This window comes from Topomyia yanbarensis, chromosome 3, assembly GCF_030247195.1.
Source record: "Topomyia yanbarensis strain Yona2022 chromosome 3, ASM3024719v1, whole genome shotgun sequence".
Lineage (NCBI taxonomy): Eukaryota > Metazoa > Arthropoda > Insecta > Diptera > Culicidae > Topomyia > Topomyia yanbarensis.
Genome location: NC_080672.1, coordinates 80,791,151 through 80,800,575, shown reverse-complemented (window position 1 = coordinate 80,800,575; position 9,425 = coordinate 80,791,151).

Here is a 9,425-nt window from a genome sequence, read left to right as displayed (position 1 = left end):
CTTGAGAGATAGGAGTTGGATGCTTTTCTCATACAATGAATAAACTTGCCGTTAGAATCAACTAGAACAACAAAAAGTCGGGTTTTCTTCACTCGTCTGTCGAGCTGAGGGACAACTTTCTGTAGATTGGCATATGCCGACACCGCACAGCTTGCCGACAGGGTACAAAAGGAGGGAAAATACTCTGGAAAATATGAGAGCATTTTTACGGGACGCTCTATACTTAGGCAGTCAACAGCAAAAAACCGTCCCCTGGATAGTAGAGGGCAAGGTGAGGAAAGATGGACAAGATTTCCTACTTTCTAAATTTCTACATTTTTTCAAGTAAGTTTGATTTTCTTTCGCTCGGGAATCTGTGCAAAGGAATAATTTCGAGATTCATAAAACTAAAACAAATCAAATCGCCTGCCTTTACGCCGTCAACAATTGGTATATAGTCAATATGTATGCTTCATGTTTGGTTCACAATATTATGAAGATTGCTTCAATTAGTCAATTGAAGTGAATGTGAGCTCTACACAATCAGAAATATTAACAACATTTGACGTAATGAAGTAATATTGTAAATATACGTAAATTTATATAAATATATTTAAAATATAGCGCTTGTGATAGGGCCTACTACTACACTGATAATTTGTCATATTTCTTATACAAAATTTACGTGTTAATTTTAAATTATTTATGTTGGGATAATAAACCAATGAAAATTAAATATATTGAACCATTTCACATTAAAAATAAATTTTACTTTTCACCCTACCATCTCGATAATGTGTAACCTTAACAAGAGATCCCGTCTTCCCTCATCTCACCCTACACAAAACGTACAGCTGAAGGATCGTTCGTTGAATTTGTCCGTTATGGATTATTGTATGAAAAAATTGTCTACCTTCGGCTGCAAGGCACTAGAAGCGGACAACAAAAAAGGATACAGCTTCAGCATAAGTAGGTATGTACAGTTTCAGAAGGGAAAATGAATCTGCGTGTGAAATCGTCTCTCGTCGGTATAGGATTTTATGCACGCATTGGTAAACACCTACTGTACATTATGCATCTTACTTGCTGGAAGGGATTGAACCGCATTGCTTGTAAAGTTAAAGTTAGTTTCGTGATATAATACGGATCATTAAGGGAAGGTGATTTATTGGTGATATAAACGGCGTATCCAACCCCCGTACTTGGTTTGGTTTTTATTTCGAACCTTGAACACAACTTTATCGTTCCTTTCGGAATCGAGAATTTTTGTAAATTGTTTAAAGAGCCAAATAGGAAAAAATTTCGACAATGTGTAACACAAAAGATTCGTTGTAAAATTCTGGCGTTTCAATTTCCAATAAAGATGATTCAAAATCATTTAATCGATTGCACGACAGGTACCCGAATAGTAAATTTGATACGCAATCTGTTAGAACGGGTCTCCCACAGGGGTCAAAATTTCTCTATAATTAAATTAGATAAGGAATTTGCGTTTCGAATTCGTCTTATCAGAAAAAGCACAAACCTAGTGACACTGCTTTTCTTGCGGGACATCAAGCAGGACAAGGAATTTGCTCAGAAACCCAAATAGTGTTTTCGTTTTTTGAAGCTAGTGACAATCCGGCGCTAGCTTAGTCCTGTCACTAAATTAGTGTCGGATACTGATGGTACGAAGTTGTAACACAAATTCCATAACTAGTTTAGTTACAGATTTTCTGCTCTTCACGCTAGAGCATAACAATTTTTTTTTTGAGTTGTCATAGTCCCCTCTGTTGTGACAAATGTTAAAGTCAGCTCAGATGCCAAATTTCACATCATTTGGACAATTTTCGACCCGCGTTCACTTTGCTTGAAGTTTTTTTTTAATTGGTACTGTGGGAAAATATTGAGGAAAAAATATATTAAATGCTATAACTTTTGAAGTTTCACTCAGAAAATTACAATTCATCCCTCTTTTTAAAAGAGATAACCTTAGTATTTGAATGGAGATACCTTTGTTTCTCAAAAAATAAGGGAAAGAGGGGTACTGCGCTATTTTCCCCCTCTATTTAAAAAAAAACTAAAAAAATAATTTTAACTTCAAAGTTCACACACATACTTTTGAATAGTGTTTTCGTTTTTTGAAGCTAGTGACAATCCGGCGCTAGCTTAGTCCTGTCACTAAATTAGTGTCGGATACTGATGGTACGAAGTTGTAACACAAATTCCATAACTAGTTTAGTTACAGATTTTCTGCTCTTCACGCTAGAGCATAACAATTTTTTTTTTGAGTTGTCATAGTCCCCTCTGTTGTGACAAATGTTAAAGTCAGCTCAGATGCCAAATTTCACATCATTTGGACAATTTTCGACCCGCGTTCACTTTGCTTGAAGTTTTTTTTTAATTGGTACTGTGGGAAAATATTGAGGAAAAAATATATTAAATGCTATAACTTTTGAAGTTTCACTCAGAAAATTACAATTCATCCCTCTTTTTAAAAGAGATAACCTTAGTATTTGAATGGAGATACCTTTGTTTCTCAAAAAATAAGGGAAAGAGGGGTACTGCGCTATTTTTCCCCAAAATCCTCTATTTAAAAAAAAACTAAAAAAATAATTTTAACTTCAAAGTTCACACACATACTTTTGAATGTATTTGTAATCGAGCGCAAAAAACGATTTTTTCAAAATTGTATATGGGACCGTCCCCTTTGAAGTTCATGCGAGCAAGTTTCTAATTTGGAACAAATAATAACTCAGCAATTCGTTGACCGATTTTGATAATAAATAGGTCGTTAGATTCGGAATTAAATTTACTCTATACATTTTTATAAAAGTAAAGACGCTTCTTTAGAAGAATGATGAATTTCTTTAGAAGAATTTTTCATGAAAAAAAATCGCAAAAGATGGGTAGGTAGTGTCAGAGACATAACCGAAATGAATACACTTAGGCTGGTAATTCGATTGCTGTAATTTTTACTATCTTTTGCATGGTTGCATTAAATTCAGCTATCAAGTATTTCTGTTATTTATATATGCATTACCTACACGTACATCACTTGCGATGCGTTTATGCAAATGAAATTTCGGTCCTACTTCGAAACTTGCAAACGTCCGCCCGAACACCCGAAACTCAATTATCACATGGCTACTATTCAGCGCGCTGAGTATTATTCATGTGATCTTTGTGAATCCGATTACGGAACATCATATCATTTGATATGCAATTGCCCTGTATTAATGCAATTGCGCATCCGGATTTTTGGTTCTCCATACATAGATGAACCTATGTACAGAGAGCTGAAATTTAAGGATATGCTTTTGTTCCTAACCCAGTGTGGTAAAGAGCAATAGTTTTTTAGCCGTATTTGAATGACAATATCTCTTCGGGGGTGTTGTCGTTCTGTTATTTCAATATCCCCTCGGGGGTGTTGATATATCCGCTAACTGTTTGAGTAGAGGTTCTAAATCCCTCCGGGGGTTGGAAGTTTCATTGCTGCTGTTGTAGCACCTGCAGATCGTTCAGCATCACTCCGGGGGTGCAGAATGCTCTGTTTTAATTGTTCTGTGTCGTTGTTTTCCTTACCCCTAACCTTACCACTTCCCCAATCCTTCCCATCAGGAAAATGATGAAAAGACGATTCTTGGCAAGGCACAAATCTCCGATCAACATGGGGAACGTGCCATTTGAGCCAGACGCTACTGATTCCTGACTGATGATTAGAAGAATTTTTTATGAAAAAAAAAATCGCAAAAGATGGGTAGGTAGTGTCAGAGACATAACCGAAATGAATACACTTAGGCTGGTAATTCGATTGCTGTAATTTTTACTATCTTTTGCATGGTTGCATTAAATTCACCTATCAAGTATTTCTGTTATTTATATATGCATTACCTACACGTACATCACTTGCGATGCGTTTATGCAAATGAAATTTCGGTCCTACTTCGAAACTTGCAAACGTCCGCCCGAACACATGTGTGGAAAAATTCAACTGCTAGGTTTGTCCAGTGGGTAATTTTTTTCAGGTGGATAGTACTACACACCAATTTTTTGTATTTTGTTTCAGCAAAATATTTTGCTGAAACTTTTCAGCAAAACTGCAGTTGCTAAGAGTTCAGCTTTGCAATTTTTGTTTCGCTGATTTTTAGTAAAGCCCATTCTTTTGACGAAAATCAGCAAATGTATAGAATTCGATTGCTGAAACAGTGAAAGAATGGCAATTTTGCTGAGTTCCAGCAAATCAAACTGACAGTTCAGCAAATTTTGACAGTTTTAGTTGCTGTCATTTCAGCGAAATATTTTTTGCTGAAAGTATTGCTGATATTTCAGCAAGGTAAAATTCAGCAAAATTTTGCTGATATTCGGCAAACAAAATTTAGTGTGTACCTTTACCATTCACATTATTGAATATTTCATTTCACATATGTATAGTGGGATCAAAAAGGTATTCGTCTAGCTGCTTTATTTTAGAAATATACACAAACGAAATAAATTAAAGGCCAAATCGGATAGCACTCACTCACTCCACAGTTAAAACCCAGTAGGAGGGCATTTGCGCGTGGAATGTCAACATTGGAGAGTTCAGGCGTGTGTATTATAAAAATAATATTCAAACTATAACCAATCAGGTTTCTTCGCAATAACCCTGCAATTGTCACGTATGATAACAACCGACAACAAATGTAGTACAGTTGTGATTCGCTGGTTGGGCTACACCTATGTCCAAACTAACGAATTTGATTCGTTAGTTGGACCGACTGACAGATGTCAAAAACTCTCCAAAGGAGACGTTAGGAGTGTAATTGCATCTATTCACATGTCTAATAATTGTCAGATTGATTGTCAAAGTAAATTTGATATAAGATTTTGACATTCAGATGCTTTTTAGTTGGACAATGGTCCAACTAGCGGAGGTCCAACTAAAAAGCGGTCCAGTTAAAATCACGACTGTACCAGGACATTACTTTAAACGAAGAATTTCACTTGTAGAGCATAAAAAAATAAAATAAGTAAAATGAAAATCCCGTTTCACGTTTCCCAGTTTGCCCCCAGAATTAAACTATCAACAGCAACTTATATCAGTATTCACCAAATCAACATAATCTCCTTCAAATCGCAGCCACAATACCGTAGAAGAAAACAAATAAAAGAGCACACTCCTTCGCAGTGCACTCTGGAGCGCGCGCCTTAGTGAATTTATTTGAGAACGCCACACATAATTGAAAGAGCAAGAGAACACTTGAAATTCGTTTATTTAGCTCCGAAAGAAAGAGCGTTCTGTTTTTTCTGTGGTCTGTGATCATTGTTACATAAAACAGTCGCACCTGTACATCATTGAAATAATGCCTGGCGGCAGTCATGGAATATATTGCTTCGAGGTGATGGAACGTAGCAACTACTACAAGGTCAGAGAGCAAACTGGTGATTTTTTTTCTTATGTGCTGCTTTTATATGTGAGTCGCGGTTCATTGGATGCAAAGAGGCGGTCCTAGCAACGCTCGCTGCTTGGTTGAACTGTTCGAACCAATCAGCGCTGATAATTACCACTTTCACAAAATACATTATTTTTGTTATTTATAGTGATAGTACATTTTACGGAATCAAATACAATATACGTGCACATATTTCCGATCAGATAGTGCAAAAATATAGCGATTTCGATCAGTACAACAGAAGTTATTCGCATTTGAAAACTGGGAAAAATCAATTTCTGCCATCTACTCGTCAAACCAATTTCAAAAATATTTCATGGCAAGAGTTATACAGAATTTCGCTGAAAATTGCCATCTTCGATTTCGTAATGCCGCCGAACTACCATTTTAATCATCTACTCGGCAAGTCCGCTCCAAAAATACGCATATTGGTAGGATTAACGAGAATATTTCTCAACCGGAAGTCGCCATAGTGGATTTTGAAATATCGCCAAGCATCCATTTTTATCATCTACTCGTGAAGCCCGCTCCAAAAATGTTGTTAGAGTTATCGAGAATATTGCTCAACCAACCAATTTAGATAAGAATGTGACGCGAACTTTTTTTTGCGAACTAAATGCCAAATAACGAACACTTTTTTTACGACCTAATTCAATTTATGAACGCCCGGTTTGGTTCTTAAATGAAAGTTTCAGTGTATAAAGAACGAGCCCACAATCGTAGCCTTTAAGACGCTGCAGGAGTACCAATCTTTAATAGTAGACAGCAACGAATAGGACATCTGGAACAAATAAACAAGATTCTCTTTACAATGTATTAAAAAACGCGCGATTCAAAAATTACATGATTCAAGCACCGATTTTAAAAACCACACGATTCATAATCATAATAAATAAAAACCACCCGATTCGAAATCCCTCAAATAAAAATAGCATGAATATAAATGATACAGTTAATAAACGCTCGATTCAAAATCGTGTGGTTCAAATTCGCGCAGTTTTAAATTACTCGAATAAATATCGCACGATTGAAAATTATCACGATTCAAATACCACGCGATTGGAAATCACACATGATTCAAAATCGCACCCGATTAAGAATCGCACAAATAAAATTCGCGTTAATAAAATTTGTTCGATTAAAAATGTGACATTTCAAAATCGCGCATTGTTAAAAATTGTTCGACCAAAAATCATTTGATTCAAAATCGCGCTATTAAAAATCGAAGGATTGAAAATTGCGCACTCAAAAATGTATTCGAATATAATTTGCACGATTCAAACCTCGCACGAATAGAAATCACAATCGTTTGATTGAAAATCTCACCATTCTAAATTGCACGTTATTAGACTTCTCACATTTAAAAATTACTCGATCAAAATCGCTGAAATAAAAATCGCGCGGTAAAAATTGATCAAAAATCCAAACGGCTTAAAACCGCACGATTCAAAATTGCAAGAAAATCACCGCCCACGCGATCGAACACTTTAACTTGCAAGCGCGCGAGCCCTTCGCGATGATACACAAAGATGTACGTACATGCAATCGCGATCATCCACGCACAGCTACGCCGAAGATTTCGCAAAAACAAAAACCCCGATAATTTGGCGAACGCAATTAAACTTATAATCTGATCAAGCGTGCACAAATGAACGCTTATTCCAATCAAATGTCACTGAAAAATTTCAATTTTTCAATATGTCACTGAAAAATTTGAAATTTTTAGTGCCAATTTTTAAATCAGCTACTTAATCGGACATTCGAAACCATCGAGGGATTTTCATTATCTCATGCATTCCACAATTATTCGAAAAACTAGAAAATGACAAAATATTCCAGCATAATCAAAAATCAAATAACAAGGAAACACATGACTTTTATAAAGGCCGCTCAACAACATCACACATTTTAGAATTTGTAACATTCATTGTAAATGCAATGGACAATAGCAACCATGTGGGAACTGTCGACACAGACTTTAGTGAAGCATTCGACAATATTGACATACATTTATTACTCTTCAAACTGCAAAAATATGGCATGGAAAACAATCTCTTGAAATGGCTCGAATCATATTTAACGAAACGCGAACAAACAGTTCGCTTTTAGAATATACTCTCTGAACCAATTCGTGTCACCTCTGGCGTACCCCAGGGTTCCCACTTAGGCCCACTTTTATTTTGTATGTAAATGACATTAACTTTATACTCCATCATCTAAAAGTGCTTATATATGCAGACGACATGGAACTTTGCATGGGAATAAGAAATGCCAAAGACGCTGAAGTATTCCAAAACGAAATCAACTTATTCCACACATGGTGTAGCAAAAGTCTACTCCAACTTAGTGTAATGAAATGTAACACAATAACATTCAGCAGAAAAACTTCAAATATTCCAATAGAAATACACTTAGGAAACAAACTAGTAGAAAAATGCAAAATTGTGCGAGACTTGGGCGTAATCTTAGACTCCAAGCTCACATTTGTGAATCATTACAATACAATAATAAATAAAGCAAATAGTATGCTGGGCTTTATTAAACGCTTCAGCTATAATTTTGAAGACCCCTACACAATTAAATTATTATACAATACATATGTCAGGCCAATTTTGGCATATTGCAGCGTAGTATGGAACCCATACACTGTCCTGTACGAAGAACGCATCGAATCAGTCCAAAAACAATTTCTTTTGTACGCACTTCGTAAACTAAACTGGACGAGATTTCCTCTTCCATCGTATAAAGCACGTTGTATGCTCATTAACATACAAACACTCAAAGAACGCCGCGAATTTGCCATGCTTTGCTTTATCAACGACATTATTTCTCAACGATGTACAATCCGCATTATTACTTCAGCAAATAAAATTTCATGTACCTAGCCGTCAACTAAGAACTCGTAATTTATTCCAAGAACAATCTTTTAGGACAAACTATGCTAAAAATAGCCCCATCAAAAGAATGATGCGTCATTATAATGAAAATTGTGCAATAATCGACCTTTCCATGTCCAGAAAACAAATCAAATTTTAATTTAATCGTAGAAATAATGTATAGTATATAAGCAAATATTGTAATACCATTCTATGTAGTCTACATATGCTTGACGAAAAATCAATAAATAAATATACTGCATGATAGTACTATTTTTTGTTCTGGTCTGCATCAGCTCAATGAACTCGAGTTGTTTATCCAAAAAAAAACGCATTGCATTGTTTCAAGATAACACTGATACATTCAGATAGCAGTATATCAGCACCGAAAACAACCCAGCTGTCATGCTTCATTGCCGGCTACCCGCGATCCTAAGCATAAACAAATGGTAATGTATATCTCGTAGTCTATCAAATTCTGCCGCTCGTCGCCCTTTCAGATACCAATTTGCCGGAAATGAGTGCGGCCCTTGCTACACCCAACGCTAAAGAACAAAATTAGCCGCACATGAATATCACGGTCGTCAAATTGAGCAGTATCCGATCTCAGCACTGACGCTTTCCTGGTATATCTAACATTAAGGGAGGAATTCACGTGATGCACGAGTTCTAAAACAACTTCGGTGATCATGAATCGGCCCAACGCATCGATCAGTTTTGCATCACACGAGGGATCAGGTGGAACTTTAACCCACCGGCAGCCCCCAAGAGATGAGGACTACTGTATTGGTTGTCCTCTCACCATCCTGGCCTAGCCATCTAGTGGAAAACCTGAATCTGTTGGACTGTTGGTAGTATCTACAGCTCGTTTGGCGTGCTTGGAACAGAGATTACCTTTGCACGATACAGCATAGGAAAAATAAATTACGAACCATGCCAAACATCTGCTCTGAAATGATGGTCCTGCTCGTTTATCGAATCGAGCCACCACTCCACAGGAACTACGACAAAAATGTACCATTGTAGGGTTGACGAGTTTTTATTCATCTCATTAATCAGGATGTCACACATATTTGCATCGTTCCTAGGAAAATGATAATACAATGAATAATTTGGCCTGGAAAATTAAAAATACTCGCGTTTAAGTGAAGTGAAA